Source organism: Macaca mulatta, chromosome 5 (assembly GCF_049350105.2).
Source record: "Macaca mulatta isolate MMU2019108-1 chromosome 5, T2T-MMU8v2.0, whole genome shotgun sequence".
In the NCBI taxonomy this organism is placed as follows: domain Eukaryota; kingdom Metazoa; phylum Chordata; class Mammalia; order Primates; family Cercopithecidae; genus Macaca; species Macaca mulatta.
Window position 1 is genome coordinate 113,208,678 of NC_133410.1, and position 20,546 is coordinate 113,229,223.

General features: G+C 37.3%; 1 long non-coding RNA gene across 1 annotated transcript in view; it reads left to right on the plus strand.

Annotated features, from left to right (window-relative positions):
• The first annotated feature begins 335 nt into the window (after positions 1–335).
• Positions 336–20,546, plus strand: part of LOC144340989 (uncharacterized) — a 46,861-nt gene continuing 26,650 nt past the window's right edge. The window contains exon 1 of the long non-coding RNA XR_013417528.1: positions 336–563. This is a non-coding gene — a long non-coding RNA (uncharacterized LOC144340989). The remainder of the gene's footprint in view (positions 564–20,546) is intronic.

Sequence of the window (20,546 nt, forward strand, 5' to 3'; positions counted from 1 at the left end):
GCAACCTAAATACCTATCAGTAGATGACAGGTTCAGTATATTACAGCACATTCAGGAATACTACGGCAACTTTCACAAGAATGAGGCATCTCTATATGTGCGAATACAGGACAATCTCCAACATATTTTTAAGCAATCAGTGGGACGGTGGGTGTGATGGTTAATATTAGTTGTCAGTCTGATTGGATTGAAGGATGCCTAGATAGTTGGTAAAGTATTGTTTTGGGGTGTGTCTGTGAGGGTGTTGCAAGAGGAGATGGACATTTGAGTTGGTGGACTGGGAGAGGAAGACCCGCCCTCAGTGTGGGTGGGCACCATCCAATTGGCTGCCAGCCAAGCTAGAGCAAAGCAGCCAGCACGTCAGACTCCAGGTTTTCCAGCCTTTGAACTCTTTGACTTACACCAGTAGTTCTCCCGGGACTCTTGGGCCTTTGGCCACAGACTGAAGTCTGCATTTTCAGATTCCTTGCTTTTGAGGCTTTTGGACTTAGACTGAGCCACTACTGGATTCTTTTTTCCCCAGCTTGCAGATGGCCTATCGTGGGACTTCACCTTGTGATCATGTGAGCAAATTCTTTCTAATAAACTCTCTTTCACGTATGCATATATCTTATTAGTTCTGTCCCTCTGGAGAACCCTAATACAGTGGGAGATATAAAACAGTGCAGGATATGCAAATGTGTGGTTTATCTTCTGGAAGGATAGGTGAAAAATAAAACTCAGTAATGGTGCTGTCCCTGAAGTGGGAAACTGGAACACTAGAGGTCCTCAATGGAAGGGAAGCCTTTTTTTTTTTTTTTTTTTTAAATACTGTTCTAGTTGACATCATATTAACTTAATCATGTATATATTATTTTTTCAAAATAACAAGGTGATATATATTTTAAAAAAGAATTATGTCAGTGTTGGCTTTATTCACTGCAGTGAGCCATTTAAAAAATCTGTATGGAATTATAAGCTTTAATTATTTTTGTTTTAAGTTGACCGATTTGACCAGGGTGTGTCTTAATACTTTGAATCATGTCTATGTATTTTAACTTCTACAATTTTAGTTTTTTGCACTGTATTCTCCAGAGATCCTTTTTGGATCTTTCAAGGCACTAATTCAATTTTCATCTCTCTTCATTTTTCTAATCTTTCGTCTCTCTTCATCTTCTAATTAATACTTTAAGCAAATGTTTTGCAATCGTATTTTATTGTCCATAAATTCATGTTTCTCCATAAATTCAATCCTGTTTGGGAGGCTTGGCTAACATAAACTGGTCAATTACAACCCAGAAATTGTATATGAAGTGTCAAGCTATGTTTATATTTTGTGTGGATTTATATACTAATATTCTTATGAATTTCATGTGTTGTATGAAACGATTTTTTCCTTTTCTCAATGTTTTATCAGGATAATATGTTAGTGCAAGGTTTGGTTGAATACTCATGACAAAATAAAAGAGTTAAGATACTGCTAATGTACGATAGTGAAGGTACTGTTGCATACTGTTGTCTTTGCCAGTTGAAAATAGTCCATGTCTATATATTTTGTCAAATGAAGACAGATCGTCATCACTTTAATGGCTATATATTCTTTGCCGTGAGATGCTTGATTTGTTTCAGAAGAAAAACCACATGTAGAGCAGCAGCTGCAATTGCAGACACTGATTGATTAAAATGGATCAGGTAGTACAGGAAAGTGAAACTAATTTTAATTTCTGTATTTCGTTGACATTCTGCATAGTCCAAGCTGCCCAGTGAAAGATAAATATAATTTTAAAACCTTGTGTCTATCTGTTCTTAGGTGGGGTCACCAATCTTTCTGAAATCCCATAGTTAAGGTGGGGTTTTATAATTACTGTCATAATTTTGGTTGGGAATGGGAGATTATACGATTTACAGCTGAACCTCTTTACCACTATATTTTCTTTTCCATAAGTGAAGAAGTCAGCAAAAAGTTGCTGTAATTGTAAGAGGTAATTATTTAAGTATAGCCTCTATAACTTGAAGTGACACCTTGTAGGATTCAAAATTTCACAATCAGACATATCATGGTCTAATCGTTTTTTATCATCTGACACTTATTATCATGTATTGTGACTGTTGGACTGGAGTTGCATTGTGGATTCAAGAAACTAGAGTCATTATCAAATAAGCTGTAAAATATTTATGTAGTTCTCTTTCCTCTTATCTGGTTATCTGAATAAATGACATGGATAAATTTAAGAAGATTAGAGGGTAAGATCAATTTACATGTATGTACTATAGAAAGATTCTTCTTCAAGGGTATCGGTCAAGCTGTCACACAATAATACAACAGTTTTTCAATTGATGGGCTGCATTACATTACCTGACCTCAAATTATACTACAAATCTATAGTAAAACAGCATGGTACTGGTATTAAAATAGACACATAGATAAATGAAACAGAAGAGAATACCCCCAAAATAAAGCCACATATCTACAGCCAAATGATATTTGGCAAAGTAGAAAAAAATACACTGGGAAAGCTGCGCATGGTGGTGTATGCCTGTAATCCCAGCATTGTGGGAGGCCGAGATGGGTGGATTATGAGGTCAGGAGTTCAAGACCAGCCTGAGCAATATGGCGAAACCCCATCTCTACTAAAAATACAAAAATTAGCCAGGCCCAGTGGCAGGTGCCTGTAATCCCAGCTACTCAGGAGGCTGAGGCAGGAGAATCACTTGAACCTGGGCAGCGGAGGTTACAGTGAGCTGAGACTGCACCACTGCACTCCAGCCTGGGTGACAGAGTGAGACTCTGTTAAAAATAATAATAATAATAAACACTGAGAAGGCCGGGTGCAGTGGCTCATGCCTGTAATCCCAGCACTTTAGGAGGCTAAGGCAGGTGGATCATGAAGTCAAGAGTTTAAGACCAGCCTGACCAATATGGTGAAACCCCATCTCTACTAAAAATACAAAAATTAGCCGGGTGCAGTGGCAGGTGCCTGTAATGCCAGCTACTCAGGAGGCTGAGGCAGGAGAATCACTTGAATCTGGACAGCAGAAGTTTCAGTGAGCTGAGACTGAGCCACTATACTCCAGCCTGGGTGACAGAGTGAGACTCTGTCTCAGAAAACAAAACAAAACAAACTTTTAAAAAGCACTGGGAAAAAGACACCCTTTTTCTGGACTCCCTATCCTTTTCCTTTCACAAAAATCAACTCAAGATGGAATAAAGACTTAAGTGTAAGACCTGGAACTGTGAAAGTCCTAGAAGAAAACTGAGGCAACACTCTTCTGAATATTGGCCTAGGAAAAGAATTTATGACCAAGTCCTCAAAAATAAACACAATAAAAACAAAAGTAGGCAAATGAGACTTAATTAAACTACAAATCTTCTGTGCAGTGAAAGAAACAGTAAACAGGCAACATAAAGAATGGAAAATGTATTTGCAAACTGCATCTTACAAAGGGTTAATATTTACAATCTGTAAGAAACTCAAAAAACTCAAAAAACAACCCCAATAAAAAGTGGGAAAATGATATGAACAGACAGTTTTCAAAAGAAGACATAGAAGCGCCCAATAAACATGAAAAACTGCTCAACATCAGCAATCATCAGAGAAATGCAAATTAAAACTGCAATGAGAGGTCATGAGACTTTCTGTTTCTGAGTTGTTCACTAAAGATTTAGCCTCCAGTTCCATCCATGTTACTGAAAGACATTATTTCATTCTTTTTGTTTGTTTGTTTTGAGATGGAGTTTCGCTCTTGTTGCCCAGGCTGGAGTGCAACCTCTGCCTCCCAGAATCAAGCAATTCTCCTGCCTCAGCCTCCTGAGTAGCTGGGATTATAGGCACCCACCACCACACCCGGCTAATTTTTTGTATTTTTAGTACAGACGGGGTTTCACCATGTTGGCCAGGCTGGTTTCGAACTTCTGACCTCAGGTGATCCACCCACCTCGGCCTCCCAAAGTGCTGGGATTACAGGCATGAGCCACCATGCCCGGCCTGGCTAAAGAGTATTCCATCGTGTGTGTATGTGTTTACTGTAGAGAGATTATTTATTTCTTTGTATATACATACACAAACCCAAACACATATATGTACACACATCACCATATATATGTGCACATACCACCACCACAATATGTATACAAACCAAATATATATGCACACATATATGTATAGCGTATATATAGTGCATATATATACACACACACCATATATATACACACAGACTTCACCTCTACTCAATATATCCTTGTATACAAAACTGCACTTGTATCCCTTAAATATATGCTAGTAAAAATAAATCAGGTCTGAGAAATGAATGCAGAGTAGTTTTATGGCTAAGTCTGTCTTCTCTCAATAGTACTGTTTTTTGGTTTTTGTTTTTTTTGGTTTTAATTTCATTTTACTTTACTTTCAACTGTGGTATTACTTACAGTAGACTCAGCAAGATGATAAACACTACAAGATATCATTTCAAAGTTTACTTTGCCTAGCATTCTATTTAATTTTAGGGATTTATGAATTGTTAATCATAAGTAGAGGTCCATATTTTTTTTTTGTTTTCTTTTTATTTTATAATTTAAGTACAAATTTAATGGGCTTTATTTCTATCAACCTTATAATTTTTCAACTATAGATGAAGATTCATATTTAGGTCATATGCTTATTAGAATGCTAACTGCAAATGAATCCAGTTGGTTATTATGATACCCATCCCACTGTGTGCCTGGAGGCTACATACATACTTGTACTTAATGCATTCCCACTGAAATCAGGAAGTTAACATGTATTTGTAGTCACTTTCACCAATATCCCTGCTGAAGACAAAATAAGAAAGTTGTTTTAAAAACATTTAGTTGCTACTTTCCCCAATTTATTCCTCAAAATCTGGTATTTTGAGCTTTCTTGGAAACTATTTTTTTTTTTTCTTTGAGATGGAGACTTGCTCTCTCACCCAGGCTGGAGTGCAGTGGCATGATCTTGGCTCACTGCAATCTCCGCCTCCCGGGTTCAAGCAATTCTCCTGCTTCAGCCTCCTGAGTAGCTGAGATTACAGGTGTCTGCCACCATGCCTGGCTAGCTTTTGTATTTTTAGTAGAGACAGGGTTTCACTATGTTGGCCAGGCTTGTCTCGAACTTCTGACCCCAGGTAATCTGCCTGCCTTGGCCTCCCTTACTAGAATGCACTTAAAATTCTAGTGGTTAGTGTAGTCATATTCAGGTCAACATAATAGTTTGAATGGTGCTATGGTTTGAATTTTTGTGTCCCCCCAAAGTTAATATGTTGAAGCCTAATTCCCAATAAGGGTATTACAAGGTGGGGTCTTTAGGAGGTGATTAGTTCATATATGTGGAGCCTTCGTTAATGGGTTTAGCACCCTGGTAAGGGGTTGAAGAGCTCAGAGATTTTCCCTTCTACCATATGCAAACATAGCAAGAAGGTATTATCTATGAACCAGAGTGACCCCATGGCAGCCACCTAATTTGCTGGCACTTTGATCCCAAGATCAAGACTTTCCAGTCTCCACAACTGTGAGAAATGCATTTCTGTTGTTTGTAAGCTGTCCAGTTTATGGTATTTTGTTGTAACAGCACTTACATTGGTCAGAGGCAGTAGGCATTATTTCGTTATCTGCCAATTTTAATATTCTCAATATCATTACAGATATTTTATCCTATGGTAAAGCATGATCACTAATTTGGAAGAAAAAAGAAAGAAAACTTTTTTTTTTTTTTTTTTTTTTTTGTCTGTCAGCCTTGGTACTAAGAAGGTTGGGTAGAAGAATTCAAAGGAACAACAATGAGAGGTCTCTCTCCTTCTTCGAGACGGCTTCCCTGATACGGTTTGGCTCTGTGCCCGCACCAAAATCTCATCTTGTACTTCCCATAATTCCCACATGTTGTGAGAGGGACCCTGTGGGAGATGATTGAATCACAGGGGCAGGTCCTTCTCGTGCTGTTCTCGTGATAGTGAATGGGTCTCATGAGATCTGTTGGTTTTTAAAATGGGAGTTTCTCTGCACAACCTCTCGTTTTGCCTGCTGACATCCACGTAAGTTGTGATTTGCTCCTCTTTGCCTTCTGCCATGATTTTGAGGCCTCTCCAGCCATGTGGAACTGTGAGTTCAATTAATCCTCTTTCTTTTGTAAATTGTCTGGTCTCGGGTATGCCTTTATCAGCAGTGTGAAAACTGACTAATACACCTGCCCTGAAACACCCTCCTCTGTAGTGATGTTGAGGAAATGGTAGACTATGAGAAGCAGAACATGGAACAGAAGACTATTCTGCAAGGCTGAAGGGAAAAGAAGGGAAGAAAAGAAAGAATGCCTAATGTCTAAGAGTGGTTTCCATAATTATGTGTCAAGCAATGTCTTCTGTTTGCAATATACATTCACATGAGAAGGACACAAATACATGTAAAAAGTTTCATATTCACATGAGAAGAACACAAATACATGTCTGAGTTTGAGACTGGCTAGAGTTCAGCAATGTCTAATAGGACTTTTTCTGATGATGAGAATGTTCTATATCTATGATATAGAGCAATAGCCATTAGCCACATGAAGCTGTTTAACATGAAGTGTGGCTACTATGACTAGATTTTTAATTTTATTTCATTTTGATTACTTTTATTCATAATTGACATTAGTAATTGTACATATTTACAGAGCATAATGTGATGTTTCAATGCAAATAGCCCTATGTGATGACTGGTTAATGTATAACACAAGTGACTGCTTTTTTTTTTTTTTTTTAAATACTTAAAGTTCTCGGGTACATGTGCACAACGTGCAGTTTTGTTACATATGTATACATGTGCCATGTTGGTGTGCTGCACCCATTAACTCGTCATTTACATTAGGTATATCTCCTAATGCTACCCCCCCCCAACAATAGGACCTGGTGTGTGATGATCCCCTTCCTGTGTCCAAATGATCTCATTGTTCAGTTCCCACCTATGAGTGAGAACATGTGGTATTTGGTTTTCTGTTCTTGTGATAGTTTGGTGAGAATGATGGTTTCCAGCTGCATCCATGTGCCTACAAAGGACACGAACTCATCCTTTATTATGGCTGCATACTATTCCATGGTATGTATGTGCCACATTTTCTTAATCCAGTCTGTCACCAATGGACATTTGAGTTGATTCCTAGTCTTTGCTATTGTGAATAGTGCCACAATAGACATACTTGTGCATGTGTCTTTATAGCAGCATGACTTATAATCCTTTGGGTATATCCCCAGTAATGGGACGGCTGGGTCAAATGGTATTTCTAGTTCTAGATCCTTGAGGAATCGCCATACTGTTTTCCATAATGGTTGAACTAGTTTACAGTCCCACCAACAGTGTAAAAGTGTTCCTGTTTCTCCATATCCTCTCTAGCACCTGTTGTTTCCTGATTTTTGATGATTGCCGTTCTAATTGGTGTGAGATGGTATCTCATTGTGGTTTTGATTTGCATTTCTCTGATGGCGAGTGATGATCAGCATTTTTTCATGTGTCTGTTGGCTGTATGAATGTCTTCTTTTGAGAAGTGTCTGTTCATATCCTTTGCCTACTTTTTGATGAGATTGTTTTTTTCTTGTAAATTTGATTGAGTTCTTTATAGGTTCTGGATATTAGCCCTTTGTCAGATGAATAGATTGCAAAAACATTCTCCCATTCTGTAGGTTGCCTATTCACTCTGATGGTAGTTTTTTTTGCTGTGCAGAAGCTCTTTTGTTTAATTAGATCCCATTTATCAATTTTGGCTTTTGTTTCCATTGCTTTTGGTGTTTTAGACATGAAGTCCTTGCCCATGCCTATGTCCTGAATGGTATTGCCTAGGATTTCTTCGAGGGTTTTTATGGTTTTAGGTCTAACATTTAAGTCTCTAATCCATCTTGAATTAATTTTCGTATAAGGAGTAAGGAAAGGATCCAGTTTCAGCTTTCTACTTATGGCTAGCCAGTTTTCCCAGCACTATTTATTAAATAGGGAATCTTTTCCCCATTTCTTGTTTTTGTCAGGTTTGTCAAAGATCAGATGGCTGTAGATGTGTGGTATTATTTCTGAGGGCTCTGTTCTGTTTCGTTGGTCTATATCTCTGTTTTGGTACCAGTACCATGCTGTTTTGGTTACTGTAGCCTTGTAGTATAGTTTGAAGTCAGGTAGCGTGATGCCTCCAGCTTTGTGCTTTTGGCTAGGAGTGTCTTGGCAATGCAGGGTCTTTTTTGATTCCATATGAACTTTAAAGCAGTTTTTCCCAATTCTGTGAAGAAAGTCGTTGGTAACCTAACGGGGATGGCATTGAATCTATAAATTACCTTGGACAGTATGTCCATTTTCACAATATTGATTCTTCCTATCCACGAGCATGGAATGTTCTTCCATTTGTTTGTGTCTTCTTTTATTTCACTGAGCAGTGGTTTGTAGTTCTCCTTGAAGAGGTCCTTTTCATCCCTTGTAAGTTGGATTCCTAGGTATTTTATTCTCTTTGAAGCAATTGTGAATGGAAGTTCATTCCTGATTTGGCTCTCTGTTTGTCTGTTACTGGTGTGTAAGAATGCTTGTGATTTTTGCACATTAATTTTGTATCGTGAGACTTTGCTGAAGTTGCTTATCAGCTTGAGATTTTGGGCTGAGACAGTGGGGTTTTCTAAATATACAATCATGTCATCTGCAAAGAGGGACAATTTGACTTCTTCTTTTCCTAACTGAATACCCTTGATTTCTTTCTCTTGCCTAATTGCCCTAGCCAGAACTTCCAACACTATGTTGAATAGGAGTGGTGTGAGAGGGCCTCCCTGTCTTGTGCCAGTTTTCAAAGGGAATTTTTCCAGTTTTTGCCCATTCAGAATGATATTGGCTGTGGGTTTGTCATAAATAGCTCTTATTATTTTGAGATACATTCCATCAATACCAAATTTACTGAGAGCTTTTACCATGAAAGGCTGTTGAATTTTGTCAAAGGCCTTTTCTGCCTCTATCGAGATAATCATGTGGTTTTTGACTTTGGTTCCATTTATATGCTGGATTATGTTTATTGATTTGTGTATGTTGAACCAACCTTGCATCCCAGGGATGATGCCCCTTGGTCATGGTGGATAAGGTTTTTGATGTGCTGCTGGATTCAGTTTGCCAGTATTTTATTGAGGATTTTTGCATCGATGTTCATCAGGGATATTGGTCTAAAATTCTCTTTTTTTGTTGTATCTCTCTCAGGCTTTGGTATCAGGATGATGTTGGCCTCATAAAATAAGTTAGGGAGGATTCCCTCTTTTTCAATTGATTGGAATAGTTTCAGAAGGAATGATACCAACTCCTTCTTGTACCTCTGGTAGAATTTGGCTGTGAATCCATCTGGTCCTGGACTTTTTTTGGTTGGTAGGCTATTAATTATTGCCTCAACTTCAGAGCCTGCTATTGGTCTATTCAGGAATTCAACTTCTTCCTGGTTTAGTCTTGGGAGAGTGTAAGTGTCCAGGAAATTATCCATTTCTTCTGGGTTTTCTAGTTTATTTGTGTAGAGGTTATAGTATTTTCTGATGGTAGTTTGTATTTCTGTGGGGTCAGTGGTGATATCTCCTTTATCATTTTTTATTGCATCTATTTAATTCTTCTCTCTTTTCTTCTTTATTAGTCTTTCTAGTGGCCTATCAATTTTGTTCATCTTTTCAAAAAACCAGCTCCTGGATTCATTGATTTTTTAGAGGTTTTTTTGTGTCTCTATCTCCTTCAGTTCTGCTCTGATCTTAGTTATTTCTTGCCTTCTGCTAGCTTTTGAATGTGTTTGCTCTTGCTTCTCTAGTTCTTTTAATTGTGATGTTAGGGTGTCAACATTAGATCTTTCCTGCTTTCTCTTGTGGGCATTTAGTGCTATAAATTTCCCTCTACACACTGCTTTAAATGTGTCCCAGAGATTCTGGTATGTTGTATCTTTGTTCTCGTTGATTTCAAAGAACATCTTTATTTCTGCCTTCATTTTGTATGTACCCAGTAGTCATTCAGGAGCAGGTTGTTCAGTTTCCATGTAGTTGAGAAGTTTTGATTGAGTTTCTTAGTCCTGAGTTCTAGTTTGATTGCACTGTGGTCTGAGAGACAGTTTGTTATAATTTCTGTTCTTTTACATTTGCTGAGGAGTGCTTTACTTCCAATTACGTGGTCAATTTTGGAGTAAGTATGATGTGGTGCTGAGAAGAATGTATATTCTGTTGATTTGCGGTGAAGAGTTCTGTAGATGTCTATTAGGTCCACTTGGTGCAGAGTTGAGTTCAATTCCTGGATATCCTTGTTAACTTTCTGTCTCATTGATCTGTCTAATGTTGAGAGTGGGGTGTTGAAGTCTCCCATTATTATTGTATGGGAGTCTAAGTCTCTTTGTAATTCTCTAAGGACTTGCTTTATGAATCTAGGTGCTCCTGTTTTGGGTGCATATATATTTAGGATAGTTAGCTCTTCCTGATGAATTGATCCGTTTACCATTATGTAATGGCCTTCTTTGTCTCTTTTGATCTTTGATGGTTTAAAGTCTGTTTTATCAGACACTAGGATTGCAACCCCTGCTTTTTTTTTTTTGTTTTCCATTTACTTGGTAGATCTTCCTCCATCCCTTTATTTTGAGCCTATGTGTGTCTCTGCATGTGAGATGGGTCTCCTGAATACAGCAAACTGATGGGTCTTGACTCTTTATCCAGTTTGCCAGTCTGTGTCTTTTAATTGGATCATTTAGTCCATTTATATTTAAGGTTAATATTGTTAAGTGTGAACTTGATCCTGTCATGATATTAGCTGGTTATTTTGCTTGCTAGTTGATGCAGTTTCTTCCTAGCATCAATGGAGTTTACATTTTGACATGTTTTTGCAATGGCTGGTACTTGTTGTTCCTTTCCATGTTTAGTGCTTCCTTCAGGATCTCTTGTAGGGCAGGCCTGGTGGTGACAAAATCTCTAAGCATTTGCTTGTCTGTAAAGGATTTTATTTCTCCTTCACGTATGAAACTTGGTTTGGCAGGATATGAAATTCTGGGTTGTAAATTCTTTTCTTTAAGAACGTTGAATATTGGCCCCCACTCTCTTCTGGCTTGGAGAGTTTCTGCCAAAAGGTCTGCTGTTAGTCTGATAGGCTTCCCTTTGTGTGTCTTGGTGACAATCCAATGCACCCAAGGATGGATAGGATCCCTATCAACTAGAGGTCCCCCGTTGTACTGCCAACTGTGAACCCTGCTCCTGACCTAGTGGCAGACATGTGACCTGGTTCCAACCACAATCCTGAAGACAATCTCATCAGCCTAAGAACCTAACAGAAAAAGGCCTTAATCTGCAGAAAATGGTCTATATATACTGTAAAAGGTGTTTTTTCCTTCAAAACCACAGACACCATTGCAAGGCTAAACAGATAATAAAGAAATAGGCACACATGAAACCATCAAACGAAACTAATAAAGATCCAGCAACTGGTCCCAAAGGAATGGAGATCTATATATTGTCTGAAACAAAATTCAGAATAATCATCTTAAAGAAGCTCAACGAGATTAAAGAAACACAATTATATGAAATTTAAAAAGACAATGAATAAACAAAACTGGAAGTTTAATAAAACATAGAAACCATAAAAAAGAACCAAATTGAAATTCTGTAGGTGAAGAATACAATAGCAAAACTGAAAATTTTAATAATGAGCTTCAATAGCAGACTTGATGCAGAAGAAAGGATTAGCAATCTCAAAGACAGGTAATTTGAAATTAGGCAATTAGGGAAACAAATCTACAATAGAATAAAAAAGAGTGAAGAAAGAACAAGGGACCTACAGGACAATATCAAGCATATTAGTACTCTAATTATGGGAGTTCCAGAAGTAGAAGACAAAGATAAAGGAAGGAGAAGGTCATATGGTTTGGCCATGTCACCACTCAAATCTCATCTTGAATTTTAGTTCCAATAATCCCCATATGTTGTGAGAAGAACCTGGTGGGAAGTAATTGAACAATGGGGGTGGTTTCCCCCATGCTGTTGTTCTCATGATAGTAGGTGAGTTCTCATGAGATCTGATGGTTTTATGAGAAGCTTTCCCTCCCTCGCTCCGCAGTTCTCCTTCCTGCTATCATGTGAAGGACATATTTGCTTCCCCTTCCACCATGATTGTAAGTTTCCTGAGGCCTCCCAGCTATGTGGAACTGTGAGTCAATTAAATCGCTTTCTTTATAAATTACCCACACTCAGGCAGTTCTTTATAGCAGCATGAGAATGGACTAATACAGACGGCTTCTTTAAAAAACACAATGGCTGAAAAATTTCCAAATCTTATGAGGGAAATAGACATCTAGAGTCATATTTCTCTAAGAATTCCAAGAAAGAGAAACTCAAATAAAATTACAGTCATCCCTCCATATCCATGGGTTCCACATTTGTGGATTCAATCAACTGCTGATCAAAAAATTTGAAAAAATAAATCCAGAAATGTTTTAGAAGCAAAATTTGAATTTGCCTTGCATCAAGTACTACATTGAACTCATGAGAAAGAAGTGATATTAAGGCATTGTATTAGGTACTATAAATAATCTAGAGAGGATTTAAAGTACACAGAATATGCATGGGCTATATGCAAATATGATGCCATTTTATATGAAGAACATGAGCATAAACAGATTTTGGTATCCACAGGGGGTCCTGGAAACAACCCCCCACACTTACAAAGAGAATACTGTTTTATGATACATATATAATCAAGCATAATCCAGCATATAAACAGAACCAAAGACAAGAACCACATGATTATCTCAATAGATGCAGAAAAGGCTTTTGACAAAATTCAACAGCCCTTCAATTTGAAGAAGTCAAATTGTCCCTGTTTGCAGATGACATGATTGTATATTTAGAAAACCCCATTGTCTCAGCCCAAAATCTCCTTAAGCTGATAAGCAACTTCAGCAAAGTCTCAGGATACAAAATTAATGTGCAAAAATCACAAGCATTCTTATACACCAGTAACAGACAAACAGAGAGCCAAATCAGGAATGAACTTCCATTCACAATTGCTTCAAAGAGAATAAAATACCTAGGAATCCAACTTACAAGGGATGTAAAGGACCTCTTCAAGGAGAACTACAAACCACTGCTCAGTGAAATAAAAGAAGACACAAACAAATGGAAGAACATTCCATGCTCATGGATAGGAAGAATCAATATCGTGAAAATGGCCATACTGCCCAAGGTAATTTATAGATTCAATGCCATCCCCATCAAGCTACCAATGAGTTTCTTCACAGAATTGGAAAAAACTGCTTTAAAGTTCATATGGAACCAAAAAAGAGCCCGCATTGCCAAGACAATCCTAAGTCAAAAGAACAAAGCTGGAGGCATCACGCTACCTGACTTCAAACTATACTACAAGGCTACAGTAACCAAAACAGCATGGTACTCGTACCAAAACAGAGATATAGACCAATGGAGCAGAACAGAGTCCTCAGAAATAATACCACACATCTACAGACATCTGATCTTTGACAAACCTGAGAGAAACAAGAAATGGGGAAAGGATTCCCTATTTAATAAATAGTGCTGGGAAAACTGGCTAGCCATAAGTAGAAAGCTGAAACTGGATCCTTTCCTTACTCCTTATACCAAAATAATTCAAGATGTATTAGAGACTTAAATGTTAGACCTAATACCATAAAAACCCTAGAAGAAAACCTAAGTAGTACCATTCAGGACATAGGCATGGGCAAAGACTTCATGTCTAAAACACCAAAAGCAATGGCAGCAAAAGCCAAAATTGACAAATGGGATCTCATTAAACTAAAGAGCTTCTGCACAGCAAAAGAAACTACCATCAGAGTGAACAGGCAACCTACAGAATGGGAGAAAATTTTTGCAATCTACTCATCTGACAAAGGGCTAATATCCAGAACCTACAAAGAACTCAAACAAATTTACAAGAAAAAAACAAACAACCCCATCAAAAAGTGGGCAAAGGATATGAACAGACATTTCTCAAAAGAAGACATTCATACAGCCAACAGACACATGAAAAAATGCTCATCATCACTGGCCATCAGAGAAATGCAAATCAAAACCACAATGAGATACCATCTCACACCAGTTAGAATGGCGATCATTAAAAAGTCAGGAAACAACAGGTGCTGGAGAGGATGTAGAGACATAGGAACACTTTTACACTGTTGGTGGGATTGTAAACTAGTTCAACCATTATGGAAAACAGTATGGCGATTCCTCAAAGATGTAGAACTAGATGTACCATATGACCCAGCCATCCCATTACTGGGTATATACCCAAAGGATTTTAAATCATGCTGCTATAAAGACACATGCACACGTATGTTTATTGCGGCACTATTCACAATAGCAAAGACTTGGAATCAACCCAAATGTCCATCAGTGACAGATTGGATTAAGAAAATGTGGCACATATACACCATGGAATACTATGCAGCCATAAAAAAGGATGAGTTTGTGTCCTTTGTAGGGACATGGATGCAGCTGGAAACCATCATTCTTAGCAAACTATCACAAGAACAGAAAACCAAACACCGCATATTCTCACTCATAGGTGGGAACTGAACAATGAGATCACTTGGACTCGGGAAGGGGAACATCACACACCAGGGCCTATCATGGGGAGGGGGGAAGGGGGAGGGATGGCATTGGGAGTTATACCTGATGTAAATGACGAGTTGATGGGTGCTGACGAGTTGATGGGTGCAGCACAGCAACATGGCACAAGTATACATATGTAACAAACCTGCACGTTATACACATGTACCCTAGAACTTAGAGTATAATAATAATTTTAAATAATAAATAAATAAATAAATAAATGGAACATAACAGAAGCCTCAGAAATAACACCACATATCTACAACCATTTGATCTTTGATAAATCTGACAAAAACAAGCAATGGGGAAAAGATTCCCTATTTAATAAATGGAACTGGGAGAACTGGCTAGTCATATATAGAAAACTGAAACTGGACCACTTCCTTAAACGTTATACAAAAATTAAGTAAAGAAGCGTTAAAGACATAAAAGTGAAACCTAAAACCATAAAAACCCTAGAAGAAAACCTAGGCAATACCATTCAGGACATAGGCATGGGCATAGACTTCATGACTAAAACACCAAAATCAATTGCAACAAAAGCCAAACTTGACAAATGGAATCTAATTAAACTAAAGAGTTTCTGCCCAGCAAAAGAAACTATTATCAGAGTGAACAGGTAACCTACAAAATGTCAGAAAAGTTTTGCAATCTATCAATCTGACAAAGGGCTAATATCCAGAACCTACAAGGAACTTATACAAATTTACAAGAATAAAACAACAATCCCATCAAAAAGTGAGCGAAAGATATGAACAGACACCTCTCAAAAGAAGACATTTATGCAGCCAACAAACATGAAAAAAAGCTCATTATCCCTGGTCAGTAGAGAAATGCAAATCAAAACCACAGTGAGATGTCATCTCATGCCAGTTAGAATGGTGATCATAAAGTGTCTGGAAACAACAGATGCTGATAAGGATGCGGAAAAATAGGAATATTTTTACAGTTGGTTGGAGTGTAAATTAGTTCAACCATTCTAGAAGACAGAAAACCAAAAATACCATTTGACCCAGCAATCCCATTACTGGGTATAGACCCAAAGGATTATAAATCATTCTACTATAAAGACACATGCACACGTCTGTTTATTGCAGCACTATTTACAATAGCAGAGACTTGGAACTAACCCAAATGTCCATCACTGATAGACTGGATAAAGAAAATGTGGCACATGTACACAACTGAATACTATACATCCATACAAAAGAATGAGTTCATGCCTTATGCAGGGACATGGATGAAGCTGGAAATCATAATCCTCAGCAAACTAACACAGGAATGGAAAACCAAACACCACAAGTTCTTACTGATAAGTCGGAGTTGAACAAAGCAAACACATGGACACAGGGAGGGGAAAATCATACACCAGGGCCTGTTGGTGGGTGGGGGACAAGGGGAGGTAGAGCATTAGGACAAATACCTAATGCATGAAGGGCTTAAAACCTAGATGACGGGTTGATAGGTACAGCAAACAACCATGGCAAATGTATAGCTATGTAATGAACCTGCACGTTCAGCACATGTGTCTCAGAACTTAAAGTAAAATAAAATAAAATAATTTCATCCCTGACTTATTTCTTGTATTGTATGTGGTGAGTGTTGAATTAAGTTTTGCTTTGCTTTGTTTTGTTCTGTTTTAGTATTGATCATCAGCCTTGAGTATTTGTGATTCAATTTTTTCTCAATAACATTATAAATTTTATATAATTTAATTATAAAATTATTTTATAAAGTTATAAATTGCAAATATCAACACATAAGGAAACCATACTATTATTTTTGTTGCAATTAATCTAAAACAATAATGTTAAAACCACAGATAACAAGTGATTACTGTAATCCCTTCTACAGACGTAAATTACTCTCTCTCCCCAATACTTCTTTCTTGCCCTCTGAATAGTATCATCCTCTTTTCAAGGCTATCCTTCTCCAGCTCTGTACCCCATCCCCATCTATGATTCAGTATTAGTTTCCTTTTTTTTTTTTTTTAACATTACCTCCACCTCTGGTCAAAATGATTGTTGGAAAGAGTGTGCCGGTGAAACAATCCTGAGTCCTTCCTTGAGCATTAAAAAAAATAGAACTAAGGAGGCCCCTATTGAATCCTGATGAGGTTGACAAGGTGAGCTGGGAGTTACTAGTCAGCGTAATTTCCGCAATGGTAAATGGAATCAGTACACAAAAGAGAGAAAAAGAGAGGGGTAGAGAGAAATCCTGTTGGTTTAACCCCATACTCCAGAGGTCCTAAAAACTAGTTCCAAATCTTTTTGTTTAATTTTTACTAAAAATTTACCTTCTATCTCTTGTTTATTACAGGTATTTCTATCTTCCAAGGCAGAAATTCAAATAATTCCTACTGTTGTTAGCAGATAGGAGTTAGGAGTTATCTATTTGTACTGTTTTTTATTTAAATATATGTAAATTATCATTTCATTATTTTTAATTGTTTAATTATTATCATGGAACCAAATTTATTTAGACACAGTTAATTTTAAAGGTCACATCTCAAAATGATTGATTAATGTCTTTGTGATAATGTTATTTATAAATCTAAAAATGATCAATCCTTGGTAATTTTTATAACAATATAAAGATCACAAAAATAAAATTTTAACTTGACATATAATAAACACACCAAACAAACATAGGAATGTGAGCAATATGCAAAATTTTGGGGATCTAAAGATTAAATAGGTAGAATCCCTAAGCTGAAGTTTCCCAGTGTATTCCTAGAGGAAGAGAGATTGTCAGAGAATGCACAATAGTTAAACTATGAGTTTTTATAAAAGATCTAATTTTTGTAGAAATTACAATAAGCGTAAAGTTATCCATACATTATCATTCTCATGCACCAAGATTTATGTTAATGGGCAGAAAGAGGAGCTGAGCTAGACCTAGGACAACCAGAAAATATTCATAAGAAATGTAAGCATCTTCAGAATCAGAGAAGTCTGAATCTAAGAGACTGTTATTCAAGGGGGGAAATGTGGGCTCCTTTGCTTCCACCATCTGTTTAAATGTCGTTAGTCTTTCTCTCATTACTCTACCTGCTCTGCAAAATCTCATGATATTTAACATACTGATGATTCAGAAATGTATAGCTGCAAGACAAATCATTTTTCAGCTTAAGGTTTGTATATCCAACTGTTAAAATATTTTCAATCAGATGTCCTGCACACACCCAAACCCAACCTTATTCAAAACTATGCATACTATATTCCAAAGTAAATCTGTGTCTTCCGTGCTGTAGGCACTTCTATCTAAGGTCATCCAAACCAGAAATGTGTGAGTGGTCTCCCTAGCACTTACATCTAGCAACATACCATTCATTAATTAGTACTTTTAATGTGACTTGCCCTCATGTAACAGTTACACAGATTCTGATTGCTAAAGAAGACTCATAGAATCCAAAATGAAATGCTGACAAATACCCAGTTTATAGCAGGAAAAGGCAGAACATAGCCACAACATTAAAGTAAAGGTGTGAGTCACAGCCAGAGACAGCTTCACAGCACGGTATCTGGAAAGGCCAGGAGTGAACTACATTTGTCCCCCCTCTGTAAGGGTCATCTCGTAACACACTTTGTTTATTGAGCCAGTAACCATCAAGTGTAAGTGAAACATTTTAGAATAAGAGGGTTCAAACTTCAATCTCAATCAGAGGTTTTATAACTTGTTGCTCATGTAACCATATTCCTGATACATAATCCATGGATCTTAACAAGACAAGAAGCAAATCACAAATTTCACTGTTATCAGATATTTAGAAGCTGACACTTCCAAGACATATGGCCACTAAGCCATAGAAAATCAATTTGTATTTCAGCTAAACAACCCGGGATTCCTAGAATTAACCCTCACAGCACATGGCCCCATCTTTTATCAGACAAAGCTTAAATTTCTTAATATGTTATCAAGATCCACTGTGATTGCTGTTTACTCATCAGCACCATTACTCTCAGTCTTATTAGCTATGCTCTATCAACAATGAATTGCTTGCTACTCTCTGTGTACAGAATGCCATCATCAGTTCGTGCTCAGAGTCTCTCCTGGTGTCCACCAAAATAATGAGCGAATTGCTGCAACATGTGTTATTTGTCACAAGGAAAAAACTTGCTTTTTAAAATTTTTGCAGACATTTGGGATTTTTGTTCCAGAGTATTTACCAGGTAACTTGGAACTGTCAGCTATGAGTTGTGCTTATTATTTAATATATGCTGTAATTTAAGCCTTCTGTCCTTATATAACAGCAGATCAAATGTTGTTCAAAGTATCTATGCTAGACAATGATATTGCAAAGACCCTATGGCAAGTCCTTGTGTACATCTTAGGCACATCTGTAGATTTCTGGAACAAAAATCCTGTGCACATTTTAACTATAGTAGTTTTCCTTGGAGAAATTGCTCCTGGCTAAATAACATTTGATGAGACTGAACCCGATCTTGAAACACCAGAGAGTAACAATGCAACTCAAAACCACCCAATATTAACTTGATACGATTTTTTCCTGCTAGGTAGAAAGTTAGGCAAACCTGACAGCACCAAATAATAGTGTTACATTCAGTGCAAGCCTGAATAGACCCTGAGGTCACATGTAAATTGCCTGTGATAATTGTTCACAATCCTAGAAAGCCTAGTCCTACTAATTGTCATCTCTCTTTCAAAATGATGACCTATGGGATAATCCTTAAAATAACAGAGTGTAAAAACAATTACAGCCTAAGTTTTAGATGGCTCTGCCTGACATGATGCTAATACTAATAAAAGGTATAAATAAATTCTTCCAAAACATAGACCATTTTGTTTCCAGTTTTCATTGAATAGAAAGAAAAGGTAAAAACCTCCCCGATATGAGTTCAGGCCTCGCTGTCGAAACCTGCAAAGTTACAAGATGGGGATGTTTGTGATAAAGTCTGATAAATAGATGTACAGAGGAACTTGTTGCAACAAGCCAAGAGCATGAAAACATTGTGTTCATGCCTATCAACAGGACTACACAGAAGAATGGAAAGGATAACTCTCCCGTTAAATAAAAGCCAGGCTCCTGTACTGGCTATCACCTACTGTTACATGAAATCTCTTTTTCATAACCTTCCACGTTTTTTCTTATCACAAGAGTTAGAAAATGGAAATTTACATTTTTCATAGTCACTCAATTTTGGGCTATGAGTAAAAGTTTGGTTCTGACAGTGAGATGCACGTTTTTGACATTTGAAAGACAACATTAGGCAGAAGACATCAACCAATGGCTATGGTGTTGAAAACAACTTTTCACAAATAGGCAAGCTTGTGGTTGTAAGGCGCCATGTTCCAATGCCTAGTCAAAAGCCTCATGAATGTGTGGAAGTTGAATTGGAGGCAGCAGAGTAGAAGTAACAGCACTTCCAAATTGCAGGTGCAGCACTTTAGCCCTGAATCCAACAGTCAAATTAATGTCCCTGACTTCCATTCATCCATTTCTTTTTTCAACAAATTGATACATAGTAGTTGTATATATATACTGGGTACATGTGACATTTTGATACATGATATAATGTGTTTTGATCAAATTAGGATAATTACGATATGCATCACTTCAAACATCATTTCTCCTTTGAATAATTTTATAAGAATCAATTTTCTTGTTTTAAATATCTTTCTCCTTCATATATGTAGTGTTGTTTCTTTCTCCTGTATTGATTTTTGACACATGCACTTTTTTTCCCCACCATTTCAGGACTTGGCCAATCTTATTATTCTGAAGAAAGTAGCCACATTTTTAGACTTTGAGGCTAAACATATGCTCAACATTGTGTCCCCTTCCTGTCAGAAGGTTTTCTGTTACCATCTCCACTGTTGAGTGCACAGTATTCCAGTGGCAATAGCTCAACCTTAGTCCACAAATAATTTCCTTGAGCAAAGCAGTTAACTGCCTGGCAGCATTTTGTTGCTTTTTAATGGATAGTCAAAAGTTGTCCTCATTTGGGGGCAAAAATAAT